General features: G+C 34.7%; 1 protein-coding gene across 5 annotated transcripts in view; it reads right to left on the minus strand.

Moving 5' to 3' along the window:
* The window catches only part of LOC106459808 (cAMP-specific 3',5'-cyclic phosphodiesterase 4C-like), a 130,061-nt gene that overhangs the window by 46,425 nt on the left and 67,736 nt on the right, over positions 1-15,900 (minus strand). The window contains exon 1 of one of the 5 annotated variants that reach the window (XM_013919472.2): positions 10,102-10,368. The exons of 3 other annotated variants lie outside the window; for them this stretch is intronic. The gene's annotated coding sequence lies outside the window, so the exon portion shown is untranslated. Of the gene's footprint in view, positions 1-9,960; positions 10,069-10,101; positions 10,369-15,900 lie in introns of those variants that run through there. One more of the 5 variants, XM_022386355.1, reaches the window with a different exon arrangement.

Consider the following 15,900-nt stretch of genomic DNA (forward strand, 5'->3'; position numbering starts at 1 on the left):
GGCGAGCATGTTTGGTGTGACAGGGATTCGAACCCGCGACCCTCAGATTGCGAGTCGTGTGCCTCTTTTAAAAGATGAGAACAACTTTGTTATTTCTGGATGTCGCTTCCTGCGGAAGGCCAGCACTAAAGTGCTTTTAAACAGGGAATATTTGTCGTTTCCTGTTGAAGGCCAGCACTAAAGTGCTTTTAGACAAAGGAACATTTGTTGCTTTCTGTTGAAGGCCAGCACTAAAGTGCTTTTAGACGAGGAATATTTCTAAAGGTGAGGGAATACGAGGTTGATTATTTATGAGTTTCATATTAATAAAACAAATTTCAAGACTAGAATGGCGTACGTTACAAGAAATTTCTTTAAAAAAAGAGTCACATGATTTTGTTTTAGAGTATTACTGGAAGGGTTTGTTTGTTGTTAAGCGCAAAACTATAAAATGGGTTATCTGTACTCTGCCCACCGCCTGTATCAAAACCTGATTTTCAGCCAGATAAGCCATCAGACTTACCGCTAAGCCACCGTAGTGCAGCTGGAAACAAATCCAAATAACATTGAAGAATAATTTTACATATCTAGTCAATTTTTTCTTTTCAAAAATCCAGGGGGGTCAATTGATCGTCCTTGCCCCTTCCTTAGGGCTGTGGATAATAGCTTAAATATATTATTTATGGTGTAATATATATCTAATGATAAGTTTTATGGCTCCTACTAACAACATAGTAGTTTCGTATGGTATTTCTCACACCTCCAAATTAAACAATCTTTTTTTATCTCTCTATATATATAGTCTCACGTGACTTGAAGCCGTTGTATCATGAAAGCAAGAAACATTTTTTCTACTATGTTTACCATAATCATTTTTATATATATTTTTACATATTCCAACAATAGCCTATGCCTCTTCCAAAATCGGTAAAGCCTTCATTTCCAATTTTAAGGAACGTTAATTGTTTAAAAATTAAATTAACAACACAAATATCTATTATCAATGATACTTAATTAGTGCACAATGGCTCATTTAGTTAGAATCTAGTTTTCAGTTTAAACAACGTCTCTTTTCCATTATTTTGTGTGTGTTCTATCCAATTAAACTGCTCGCACGCGCTTGATATAATTAAGTTTTTCTAATTTTAGAACATTTCATATTAAAAATATACCTTTATTACGAAACCAATTGTTTTCAGCTAATTACTAGACACACCACAAAAAGATCAAATGAACAATAGAAATCTGTTCCTCTAGAGTTACCGACCACACAGTTATACTTGTAAGCATCATAGGACACTAATGATATTTTATTACACAGCACAGATTATACAATTATGCTTGGTCCTCAAACGTTCTTCAACGATATATTTCAGGATTTCGGGTGTTTACGCGTTTTCAGTTCATTGCCTATAATTATACAGGTTTTTAGCGTCAAATATATAAACTTATAAAACAGAAAAAGTGAAGTTTACAGTACTTTTAGAGGCGTATTTATCATTTTGCCGCCCATAGGCACTAAAAAAATTTCCGCCCCTCAGTTTATTTGCTAGAAAATGTTTATTGTTTATATATATACATATATATTATAACCTTACAACAATCTTATTAATTGACTTTAAAATTTACAACTCATAGCCTTTTTTATGTTTCATATTTATTATTTTCATTATTATTATTATTCTGAAAAATTGCCATCTTCAAAATTTGCCGCTCTAGGCCTATGCCTATCGTACCTACAGGGCTAAAGTTGATCGTATTTGGCCGATACTTTCAAACTAAGGTCAGCTTGAAGAAAGTCATAAAGAAAAGCAGTGGAACGGAGTAACATTTTGACGTAATGTTAAGTTTGTTTGTTTGTTTGTTTTTGAATTTCGCGCAAAGCTACACGAGGGCTATCTGCGCTAGCCGTCCCTAATTTAGCAGTGTAAGACTAGAGGGAAGGCAGCTAGTCATCACCACCCACCGCCAACTCTTGGGCTATTCTTTTACCAACGAGTAGTGGGATTGACTGCCACATATAACGCCCCCACGGCTGAAAGGGCGAGCATGTTTGGTGGACCGGGGATTCGAAACCGCGACCCGCAGTCTGCGAGTCTGGCCATGCCGGGCCCGTAATGTTAAGACCTTTCTGTCTGTGTTTGTTAGAATTTAAATACAGCAAACTAATTTCGTTACAAAACCTTACTTGTCAAACTCCCAACCCTTTAAGAACGATAAATGATTAACGCATTCGTATGTCTTATGACACTATCTGATTTGGCACGGCACGCATTTTTGCAAGCACTGAGAATCTAGGAAACCTCTAACTGTAGATGAAATTCTAGCATTTAAAAGTTGCACTGATCTTTTATTTATATACCAACTTCGCAGATGAAAGTTCACAAACAAAAATAAAGCTTAGTTATTTTTATTCTGCTTAAAGATAGCCGTAACATTTCCGAGAGTTTTCAGTGTAAAACTGTAGGTTTGTACAAATATCAACATCTCAAGTTCTACACTTTTATGGAAGACCTATATGTCTGATTGTTTATCGCAGGTATCAGTGACTGTGTTTCAATATTCTTATTATTTCGCGAAAAAGCTGCTGTTAAGAAAACTCAGAAAATAATAATTATTTTAATGTTACTCGACGTTGAAACTGCTTCTTACTATCAAACAAATTATTTATGGCTGTTCTATGTTGACGTCATACACACGAAGAACAACGTTGCAACTTTTTTAACGTTTTTCACCGAAGGTTCTTATTGATGACGGCTTAACTTAAGTGGGAATCCGCAGGATCAATTGCACTAAAGTGTTTCAAATCATAGGCTATGACGTCATGTGAATTAGTGTTTATAAAAAATATAGGGTGTTGTCCAGTGCACGTTTGCTCTCGATATCCTTCCCCTTAAAACGTCATTCACGCATGCACGCACACATGCGGTAACGCTATTCCCGCCAAGTACTCTTACATATGAACATTGATCGTACCAGCCATCTCCAAATCGAAGAAACACTATAAAACATACATTATTTTACCGTCATCTTCTTAACATTTCATCTGTAGTTTATTAGCATATACAGCAAACGATACATAAGTAAAAACGGGTTAATAGCGTACTACAATGATGTAGGAATAAACATGAGAAAAAAAAATGATAAGGTGATAAATCAAGCAATATCGTGCAACGTAAACTCAGGAGTTATATATATAATAACACCACTTGCTCTCCGTCATCTCTTATAGATTAATATTACGTCCTAGTGACTCATCAGGGTGGTTTATAGGTTATGTGGAATCTCCGCGGAGCTTCCGAGATAATTCTAAGGCTCGTAAATGCTGCTGTAAGTGAAGCTCGTGAGAGCAGGAATTCTTGTTATGGTGTAACAAATATCACGCATAAGTTACCTAGCATTCAAATCTTGTCCACTGGGTAATTGAAACAATTCTTTTTCGTTCTACGCTTGGTTAATTAGTTGTTATTTCATTACGCTCCAGGAATAGACAGACTCAACTAGTGTGGATAAACGCTTAAACCGGGCATTTAGAATAATGCCATTCAAGATGTTTAACATGGATTCGGATTACAAAAAACAAAAAGCAATTTTTGGTAGTAGTTAAACGAGTATTCAAGACATGTATCCTCACATCATCACAACGCAATGTAGAATAATTCACAGAAGTCACTGGATGAGAGCAGCCACGGTGTTTGGAAACTATCAAACGAGGTTCTGGTATGTCACCGTGTTTGATGTACACGTTTGTTGTAGCGGTCTGGTGTTTAATAATTATTGTAATGTGTACTGGTTCACAGACTACAACGCGTTTCTATGTGCAAACTGAGTAGAAAATAATGTTGCTTTATAGGATAGGCAACTTGCATACACGTTGAAGTCTTATAGGATAGGCAACTTGCATACACGTTGAAGTCTTATAGGATAGGCAACTTGCATACACGTTGAAGTCTTATAGGATAGGCAAGTTGCATACACGTTGAAGTCTTCTAAAACTTAGTAAAAACAAGTTATTTGCACCGCTGTCCTTTCATAAGTTCGTGTGTTAGCTGCCGGTCAATTTCGGGTCAACTCATATCCTTGCATATTGTCAAATCTTTATTAACCCTCTCTATAAGAGCTTGGTCATTTTAACCAACCTTACAGCCACCATGTAACTATGAATGTATATATAAACACACACACATACACTCACCATAAATTGTAATGTAGTAAGTGTATCTTCACGAAAATTTTCAGGCTTTTAGTAAACACCATAAATCTTTTTTGTATACAAAAAGTCAGATTTTTTAAAACCAGCTGAGTATAAACGTCGGATACAGGCGTTCCTCACATATGATCTATACATATTAAGCCACACCGATGCGGTAAGTATCCAATATCAAGGAAACTATGTCTGTCTGTGGATGCATCTCTTCCCAAACGAGTTGATTGATCCAGACGAAACGTGGCATGCTTAGTAGTCCAAAAGCAAACTAAATTCATATTAAACTTTCCAATATATTGAAAAACAAAAATATTTATTTATAATATCACGTATATCGTTACTGCAGTAGCTATAGTAAATAGCTGAGTTTGAACAAAACTCAGATCACAACAAGATTCTACAAGTTAAAAACTGTAAATAACATTTTCAGAATTTTTGCTTGTTTCTCATAATAACCCAAATATGCAGTAATAAAATATACATCTACAAAGCGAAGAATAAAGATATTGCTGCTGTTTTAGTTTCCCGCTCTTTTCTGATTCACACCATTTAACTTCTGGTATATATTAAGGTTAGAATAAGCGTTTAAACCCGAATTAGAGTGTTTCATAATTAAAATATTTTTAGTATATTTCTTACTTCTTGATGTAAAATATAGTTGTTCGTAGAAGCAAAATTAAAGATGATTATTAAACTTAATGCATTAGATGAACCAAATTCAGAGAGTAGAAATCTTAACCACATCTCTACTGTGAACTGGAAATGACGCAACTTATTTGCCATTTCTGCCAAGTTTCTCGACTCGACTAATACAACTCTTCATTTCCGATCCACTTTCCCTGTCAACAATTTTCTTGGTGAATGAACACTACTGATAAACCTCGTAGGGAATTGGCTCATTTTTAGAAAATTTGTGCGTGTTTCCAAGAGAAAAAAGACGGAGGAGTTTAGTTTCCTTAAACTAACGTTCAAAACTTTTTAAGGTAAGACACTTAAAATAAACTACAAAAGCTTCAACAAGAAAGCCCATTATGGACTGAGAGTTTACTCTTGTAGACTTTCACCGGATCTGTCGGGCTTTACCAAGAGCAGAGCTGGGTATGTAATTTGCCTCTCAAAAAATTAGTCAAATTGCACATCTACTTAATTAAATATTTTTATTAAAGATGTGTCTAAATTTATGGAATCAAAGGCTGACCCAGACTCTTAACTAGTCTGAGTGCAAGGTGATTTTCATGTTAAGACTAAAAATACTTTTTCCATTTTACAGATTTCAAATTTCAATTGAATAACCTCTAGAACCTCTTAAATGAATAGCAAAAGTTTTTCCACTAAACTTTATTTTTATCTGTTATTTTCTCTGCCATAACACTTTATGGACTTTGTCAATTTGACCGACCTTGTACCCACCATAAAAAATTACGAAATCTAAATTACCCTTTTTCTTTCTGGAATGAATGCAGATTGTAACACACAATTAGTTATTTATCCTAAAATGTTTAGTCCTCTATTATTTTCCCTGCTGTTTTCATTTAATTCTATCATTCTATTGCTCTTTGAACTGTGTCAAAGTACTAATCATGTGGCCCCCCAGTGGCACAGCGGTATGTCTGCGGACTTACAACGCTAGAAACCGGGTTTCGATACTCGTGGTGGGCAGAGCACAGATAGTCCATTGTGTAGCTTTGTGCTTAATTACAAACAAACAAACTAATCATGTGTAATAAAAGATAAATCGCGCGGTGACTGCCTAGTTCAACTTATGTAAATAAATTACGTAATTCGCGAGTAGCCTACTTGCAAGCTCGCTGAGAAATTTTTATTTAATTTTTTTCCATGTATGTCTTCTTATCTAACGTCACAAGTCCATAATTTTTCACACTTCAATTACTTCTATAACAATAAATAAAAAATATGCGTAAAAAAAGAAATTTGGTTACTTAAGTTCGGCCTCTTTTTGTTGTTATTTGTTGTTATTCCGTCCCCCTGTGGGCCACTGTAAGTCTACGGACTTACTACGCTAAAATCTGTTCGATTTCTGCGGTGGACACAATAGACAGCCCAATGTGGCTTTGCTAAAAGTAACAAACACACAAACGAGCTATTGGCCCGCCGATGAAACTTAAGCCTTGTTTTTTGGTACTAGTATTGAAACTAAAGGGTAGAAGTGGTGTTTTTCATCAGGTGGTCTGCTTTGATGTGTAAAATTACAATGCTGTCAATTGATAATGAGAAAACAAAACACGTATTTTCACAGACCATACGTATTTTTGAACAGAGTTGAGATTTGGCGTACGCATTTTTTAAAAGACTAGCGTTAAGGCTAGGTGACAGACAAATACCGTTCAGTGGTATTCCTTCAAGTTTACATTTAATATATTTCACCTTATTAATTAGCAGTGTTGATAAAAAAAAAATTGCAAACAGAAACAGTATTATTTCATATTTCACGCCATATTTAGCAGCTGAAAATTAGTTTCACAGCACACTATTCCAATATGTTTGCGCAAAACTACCCAAAAGCTATCGCGCTAGCTGTCCCTAATATTGAAGTGATAAGACTAGAGGAAAAGCAACCAGTCAACAACACCCCGTACCCTTCGCCAACTCATGAGCTACTCTTTGCTAACGAATAATGGGATTGATTGTAACATTATAACGCCCCATGCATACTCAACGACGGGTTTTGATCCCGCGACCCGCAGATTATGAGTTGAACGCCCTAACGATCCTATAATGACATATTAACATTTTCGAGCGTTATCAATCTTCGCTAACCTTACCATTTATCAAAAAAAAAACAACTAATAATAAGCAAGAACACTGTTTCACATAATATACAAATGTTTTAGCAGAAAAATCAGTACGTAGTAAACTTGATATAAAAAGACAGGGAACTTGTGATGCAAATATTATATTGTCTAAACAATGCACACGTGTAAGTTTAACATTCAAGACTACGTGAAACTGTTTAAACTAAGTTTAAATACAATACACGTGTTGGTAAATAATAATATAGAGAAATGTTACAAAAACAGCGCGTCGTGAACGGCGAGAATCGATTTTTATTACCCAAGTAGTGGGTCTTTTATGTCTTGTTTCAGAATGATAATAATATATAAAAATTCACTCATAAAGTACAAACATTGAAACAACCAATACATACATGTGTTTTAGACCGAGTCGTGATTATAGAGGGCTATTTAAAGTATGTAAGAGAACTCAGTTACTTGGTTTTCTTTTTTCAGAGTACAATTTCTGCTCAGATCTTACCTTCAGAACTCCATATCGAAAAACTGGAAGTTACGAATTCGTTCCACGTGATTGTTTATTCGCCAGAACTGGGTAATATTTAATACACAGGGTGATTATTAAGACCCCGCGGTCGTAAAAAAAGTAGGATATTTTACCCTCGTGCGCTGTACCTACGATGCATATTAACTACAAAAGAAAGCGTAAAAGTAGTCACTTGTCAAATCAGTAATAACAAAAAAAAAAAAGGCGCGGTCATATCAGGGCCGAGTTTTTCGCGGCGCTGGGCCTTAAAAAGAAGTTTGGTAGTTCAGCGCGTCCATATCTCTCAAACGATATAGCATAGAAAGGTGAAATTGCACAGAAATGTTAAGAGTGTCATGCAGTCACAATTGCCACAGTTCTCACCAATGGTACAAAACAACTATGATGTAATGTCTGATCAATTACAGCAATTGTTCAAATTGTGCTCCACTAGCGTCTAGAATGCATTGCATACATGTGACAGCGGACATTACATCAACACGCATCGCACTTGGTATGCTGGCCACTTCCCGGACAATTGCATCCTTAATCCTTCAACTACGGTTGACATCGTATGATGTTAGCATAGGCGACTGCGGTTGATATCATATGATGCAAGCATTTTGTGCGCAACATTCTGAATGGCTCGCCTCAAAAATTGGCGAATCTTTGCGCATGGGGTGGTAGGCAGATTTACACAAGCCGCAAACGACGGGTTAAGGTTTGGAATTGTGCGAGCCTTCCCACAGTATACGCATTACTTCAGGTCCTCTCAAAACCAGATGCTAGGTCCGACAAACGAGGTGGCCATTCACAAGGAAAGTGACGTGAAATGATTCAATCCTGAAAGTGCTCCCACAAGACCTGATTACCAGAATGTGGAGGATCACCACCCTGCATGAAAACCGTAGTGTCTATGGCATTTCGTTACGCATGCTTGCTATCCATGTGCATATGCTGATGGCTTCAAAAGATCAACAAAGAGAATTGTGAAACCACACCACAGTCATCTTAACATCGTGGAGGTGTGTAGGAAATGTTACATATGGATTAGTTACCGACCACATAATGCAGTTGCCCGTGTTGACACTCACGAAAACGCGGAGTGTGCTTATTTAGGCCGTTGATTGTCGACTTTGTTGCAATAGCATTTCTGTAGTTCACCTCTCTGCGCACTTTTCAGATTCATGCATTTGACGGGCTCATTTATATCCATGGAAAATACGAGACAGAAATCACAGCAGGTCTCCTAGTGGCAACAAATGACAACTATAACACTAAACCTTTACGATACCGTTAACACTCCGATGCAATTTCACCCGCCTGTGCCACACCGTTTGGGAGATATGACACACTGAACCCGTGAAACGTTTTTTTTTATATAATCACCCTGTATTGCAAGAAAGTTTTGTGGTCTCTTACGAACCACTAAAATAATTATGCACAATAAAAGAAAATCACCATTCTTATCTTTTACAAGCATATGTCAATAATGATAAAAATAAAAACTTAATCAAAGTGTAAGAGCTCCAATTATGATATTGAACGTATGTAAACTGAATCATAAGCATCATAATACTGTGTACACTTAAATCATAGTAATACTACCGTTATAGTTAATAATGTATTACATAAATTACATAAAACAGTAATTGCATATGGCTAGTTACTAGTCAAATAACTTGCTTCCATATTCAATGTGTCTTAGATGTGCAAAGAAAAGTTCCTTTTCTGGTAATCTCAGGCGTGCCTAATAATCAATTAGAAACTTAGCCTGTGAGGATTGTGTATTATCTTAACTTTAAATAGTACCCAAGGTCTCTCTACAGAGCATTCATCAACCTCGCGAGCGTCGTACAAGGTGTTAAACGACTAGAAGTACAAAGATAAAACAGCAGTTTGATGATAAAATAAAAGCTCCATAAAGTCAGAATTATGCTTAAAGTCCGGATAGTTAAATCGGAATTGCTTTTACTAACATCTTTGTTTTTTCATTGTTGATATTTAAAATTTATTAACGGAGAAGCAAAAAGGTTTCTGTGGCATGATTTTGATCCAATAAAAAACATCTTTTCACATTCAAAACTGAATGGTCTTTCACAACAATTCTTTGTTCAATTTAACATAAAGTGAAAATTATCCCAAAATACGTTACCTATATGATAGATTTTCACACCTAAAAATTATGTTTATGCCTGTCCCCAGAAATTCTTATTCTTCTAATTAAAGAACTTTCCATACCTACGAAAAAAGTATTATTATACAACTGTTAAATCTGTAAATATCCATATTTCTTTAAATGCATAAATAAGCTGAAATGCCAATTAAAAAGTAATATTTCAATTCAAAACCATAAAAAAATTAAATTTTCTATTACGCAAAAAGCGAAACATTTCTAATGATAAATAATAATTTAAATATAGTCAACCGATGTTTGAAAACTCCTAGAAATACCACGATTGCAAATAGCGGTTACTGAGTCTTTATAAATTACATACCAAAATAATTCCTCTAACGTTTAGAAATCAGATAATATCTTTACGTAACTGAACTTTGGACGAAGTTATTTTTATAGATACAAGCACGAACGTCCACAAAATTTAAATATGCAAATAATTTTATACTACGAGCTAACTCACGAAACAGAGGAATCTCAAGCTAGATCACAGTAGTCTGCAGTACGCCAATACCGTAGTGTAGTCGATAAAAAAAAACCCGATTCCTGCTTTAAACACTTCTCATTCTCTGACCGTTAAAAAACTTATTTCTCCAAGTTTCACCCAGCAATCAAACTGATTTTTTTTCTCCGTGGAGTCCCAAAAATTTCTTTAAAAAAGTACACGATACGGACGCATAATACCGGACACTGAAAACAGATACTCTTCATTGATTATCTACTGCCGAACAGCTAACCTAAATTATCCTTGGTTGGCATAGAAACAGCGCCGTCTCTCGGTGAAATGGTAGTTTGATCAATAATTTACTTTGCGGAAATATTTAAACGTACACAGTAGTATTTTAGGAATCCTATCGCTACATATGTAAAAGTCATTTAGCATTTTCAATTATAAAAATATTTTACTTTAGGATTGACAATAATGATTTATCTAAGTATTTTTTATACACGCAGATACTTAGGTTTTGTAGAACAAGACGTTTTAAAGTTGTTCTTCCATCACTAAACGCCCAGTTGTGCATATCACAGCAAGGTTTACATCACACATAAATATAAAATATAGATAGGAAACAGTAAAAATAATCCAGCTTTTTCCACCTATGTTGAAATACAGTTTGTAGTTTAACCAAAATGTATGATTTAACGTTTCAAAACTTAGTTTCGAATTTTCTTCCTTAATATCTTGATTAAAAAATTGTGCCATGAAAATAAAAATTATGCGCTTGACGAAAAATTTCAGTTTTTAATTATACTTTAGTTTTTATAATAGCATCTTATTTAAGAAATTTTGTGAATAACAACATATAACAGATTACAGAACTTAAGATTTCTCTTTATTTCTCATATTAAGAAAAATAATTAATCTGAATAGTTGAAATGTTCTCATTAAAGTCATATTCGGATGTTTGAAAATTGATATTTACTTTTCAAATATCTATGAATATTTAATGCAATTTATAATTAATGTGAAATGAACAGTCACCATGTTAAATATTTCAGATTATCAGAATTCCATAGTTATTATTAATTGTATAAGCTGCGTTAACTTTACAAGTTTAACAGATATTGAAACCTATTTACGCTTTGTTAGTATGTTAAGCACGAGACTTAGAGCTCTTATATATATATCTAAATGAACAAAAACAAGCCCAAACAAAAAGAAAAAATTAATTAGAGATGATGCATAATTTAAAAGGATCCCCAGGGTACAGGCTATAATGTGGGATGTACAATGTGCCCTGGGTTTTTGAAGTAGGACTCACATTGCGGTGGGGACACGTCGTCTTTCAGTCTTATCCTCCGTTCGCCAATCTAACATGAAGAAATTATATATATATATATATATAATGCAAGTTAGGAGAGCTAGAGGTGAGCACCTAGGGCACATCTCCTGTACCCTGGGGATTCTTTTTATTTTAAGCAGCGTCCTTAATTTAATTTTGTTTGGGCTTGTTTTTGTTCATTTAAGTGTCATTTATCACAGGTTTGGATTTGCTGTTTCTAACGCACTCCTTCCTTTTGATATATATATATTTTGTAAAGCGATTGAATATTTATTTTGGCTTTAACGTATTATCACAAATACAGTTAAATCATTACATCTATATTAGATAAAGCTTTTCTTTCGGACATCTGTGATATATAGTGTGAGGGAAAGGTCTGCTAAAGCTGCTTAGACAACAAACTGATTGCCTGCTTTAGCGTATCACCCTTGATTTATTTCTAACGGGCTCTGGGATAATTCCATAGTCACTCAAGATATTTTCTCAGCTCCTGCTGTAGAATTCTCAACGTAGCTAGTGAGGTACGCATGTTGTAAAATCACGATTAAAACCTAATGAATAAATTTGCTGCCTTAATGTTATAAGTGGCATGAAAGTATGGTGATTACATATATTGTTATAATCTGTCTGCTGATATATTTTGAAGTATCGACTATGTTGAACGAATGAACAATCGTTGGGGATTGGGTAGAGGGGCAGCCTTTTAGGCTATCTGGCAATAATGTTTCATGCACAAGTTAATAAAACACTTTCATTATTATCCAAGAAACTACATTTGTAACATAACATTTATAAACATTGTACTTCCATAGATAAGCCTATTTATGGTCGTATTTGGAAGCTCCTTTTGGTTTGATTATTTTTACATTGTTTCGGCAGCATGAGGACAATATTACACTTGAATCACACGTTTCGCTCGTGCAATACGTAACCCAAGTTGACGTTTTGAATTGAAATATCAGAGCAATTTATGCCAGTAAATACTTCTGCCACATATTTTATAATGAATGTGATGGGATAAGTAATGTGACATGTGCGTAAATAATCTCGGTCACAAGTAAACACACCAAATAGATTTGAGGATCGAAGCATTCTTCTTAAGGGTTACAAAAGCATATTTCATTGTTTTGTGTATTTGTCGATAACAGTCTGCATCAAAACTCATGATGACTTTAAACAGACGAACAGACAGACATAACCTTGATCACCAACTTAAAACACACATATATAAAATAAATAAAAATGTCTAATATGATGTCAGTATTTTACGGAAATAAGATATTTAATTACCAATATATTAGCTCCCCATTGGCACAGTGGTATGCTAGAAACTGAGTTTCGATACCTGTGATGGGCAGAGCACAGATAGCTCTTTGTGTAGCTATGTGCAAATCAATAGATTAATAAATTAATTATAAAATAATTTCTTTCGAGGTGTCGAAACTTTGTTAAAACTACATCATTAAGGAATAGAAAATAAGGGACTAAGCCCAACGACCTTTATTACCATTGTTAATAATGGTAGGGAGAAAAAACGAGAAAGAAGAAAATTTGGCTCTAGATCAAGAGTCTATTATTAAGTACTGCACTACATATTGCGTTAGATTAACTTTCCTGAAGCTTAACTTTAGAAGTAACTGTACGTTGTCTACTATAGGATATAAGTTGTCCTATCAGTGTCTGAAAATTTTCAGAGTCAGATTTTTCGGCAGTCCACTTTAAGTGATGTCCTTTTAACAAAATATTTCCACTTAGGTTTAAGTACGTCTAGCGAAACTGTTACGTTATCACAACGCCACTGTGATATTTCTGCTCTGTTTAAATACCAGTGCATTTTCCGCACGGTGCTGTTAAAATAGGCAGTTTAAATATTGATAAACCAATAAGAACAATATCTTATCAATTTATTTACAAAATGTTAAAATTTATACAAATCAAAATATAATACAAATTTTGAATAAACTTGCTTATCATTGACAATTGCTTTTAGTAAAAAAAAAAACGGTATAAAGTTGTACGAGACTTTTTTTCGTATCTATTAGATCCCTGTACTGCTTTGCTGTAACAAGATTCTCTGTAGAGATCAAGCTTAGATTAGATACCTTGAAAAACTTTCCACAGGTCTTCCGCAGTATGTGGATATTGGCATCCAATACCATGTTTAAAATTGACATACGTCCATTGGAGCTGCATCAGGGGACTTGAGACTTACGTGGTCGAATAGGAGTACTGTAATTTCAGTTTTTTTTCGGTTATCCATTTTCATGGCACCAGACATTGACTTCGATATGTGCCTTAGAGCTTGCGGGCTGTTGGTTTGTAAACCTCCGTCAACTTAAAATCCTTGTTTCTTATGTTTCTAACGGTACCAGAAGATACTCCCAGCTTCATTGCAATACGTCTTCCGTTATCCTAGCCTGAAGTCTGAGGATGAGAGCGTTGCTCCAGGTTGGATTGAATGATGAGTTTTGAGGCTCCCTTGGTGTTCTATTGACTCTGTTGTACGAGTTTTTTCTCTTGTATGGAGAAAATTGAAGATTTCCTTCGTCCAAATGTTGTGTTCTTTGTATGTACATTGTTTATCAGTATCTGTATACACATTCCCCTCCTTGGAAAAGGCTGTGACATATAATTCTTCTAGCCATAAGTATATCCGTGGTCGGGTGTTCGACCAAGTATATAGATTCTAAACAATTTGCCGTGGCGCCATATCTCGAATCTTGGACGAAACGCCACTGCGTCTATACAAATTACAAATTACATATTAGTCTATACAAATCACTCTTATATACAGCTATTTACCCTATATGATGTGTATACGAAGCTCCATCAAATGTTGCTCAATTGGGGCTACCTTTCCGAAACAAAACGTGAAATGCGGAAGTACTAGGTTTTAAATAGTTATATGTAGTACAAAGAAATATCAAACACAAAATGACAGTTTCTCAATCATTCAGTTAGAAAACTGCTATGTAAAATCTCTCTAGATTAAATAATACCTCGCAATAAAACTAAGAGAGAGAAATTAATTTCTATATTTCCCCCTTTTTTGTTCAAGAAAAAACAAACAAAAAGTAACTCCTCTTAGACTGTGAGTTACAGAAATAGCGATGAATTGATAAAAAAATTCAAATAACTAGGTTTGAAACTCAATTTGTCAAACCAATTTTATTTTTGTATTAGATTTTCGCTACATGAGAGAAATTTCTATTAACCAATGAATTGATGTAGAAAATGAAAAAGTAAGAACAAAGAGAAAAATACTGAAGGAGGTGTAATAGTTTGGGTATTGAATATTTCTAAGTCTGTATCATCATTGTAGATTCATAACTGAATTTAAAGCAAAGTGATGACTGAATATTGTCACGATTGTTTTGTTTAAATAGCTGAGCAATTTCAATTTGTAGTTATGTGTATGTGTTTACTTGTATGTATCAATCAACAGAAGAATAGTGGATTTATTTTAGTATTGAATTGAAACACTAATTACAAGAAACGAAATTATATTTCACGGGGATTGTTTGTTTGTTTGTTTTTAATTATGCACAAAGCTACACAAGGGCTATCTGTGCTCTGCCCACCACGGGTATCGAAACCCGGTTTCTAGCGTTGTAAGTCCGGAGACATGCCGCTGTGCTACTGGGGGGCATTTCACGGGGAATGGGTCATGCGACAGTACTGTTGTTTTGAATGATAAAAACAAAAACGAATCAGTGTGAGATGCAGAAGCCGTACCAGAGTTGATGAAAGCTTGGTATTAAAACAAATGTTACAACCTAACGAAACCAACTGTCCAATTGACTGTAGACACGCTACACCATACATGTGAACTCACTGTACTGATGTGCATGCGTTGACAGCTAGGAACACTTTCACATGACGCCTAGAACAGTGTTTAATTTAATAAAATAAGCTAACTTAATACTACCTTTTTTATCGATAATTTTTTAGCAAGTTAATACATTTAAAACAATTCCTTGATGACAATTTGACATAAGAATTTTTCAAAATATGGATTAATGAAACATATAATTTCACACTTACAGTACAGTTGTGCTATATCTTTTCAGGTTAGCCTAGATTGTTTCCAAATCATGACACTGAACGTTACTATTTCTATGTTTCGATTTCAGATAAATTTGTCTTCGCAGAGGCATCGGAACCACTTTTACATATTTGACTTATATATCAACTGTAAATTATTATTATTATCTGTACGTCTAGCCAAGTACTCCCATTTGGCATCCACTTCCTACACCACTCTTTCGCCATACGTCTTGTGTTCTTTATCGAGTCTTCGAGTGAAAATAAACTTTTGTGGTAAATTATATATCTTTCCTTATCGGAACTTTCTTGTTTGATTAAATGTCGTTACACCGTTTGTTTGTAGACTAGATGAAATGTCGTTACACCGTTTGTTTGTAGACTAGATGAAATGTCGTTACACCGTTTGTTTGTAGACTAGATGAAATGTCGTC

Source organism: Limulus polyphemus, unplaced genomic scaffold (assembly GCF_000517525.1).
Source record: "Limulus polyphemus unplaced genomic scaffold, Limulus_polyphemus-2.1.2 Scaffold663, whole genome shotgun sequence".
Lineage (NCBI taxonomy): Eukaryota > Metazoa > Arthropoda > Merostomata > Xiphosura > Limulidae > Limulus > Limulus polyphemus.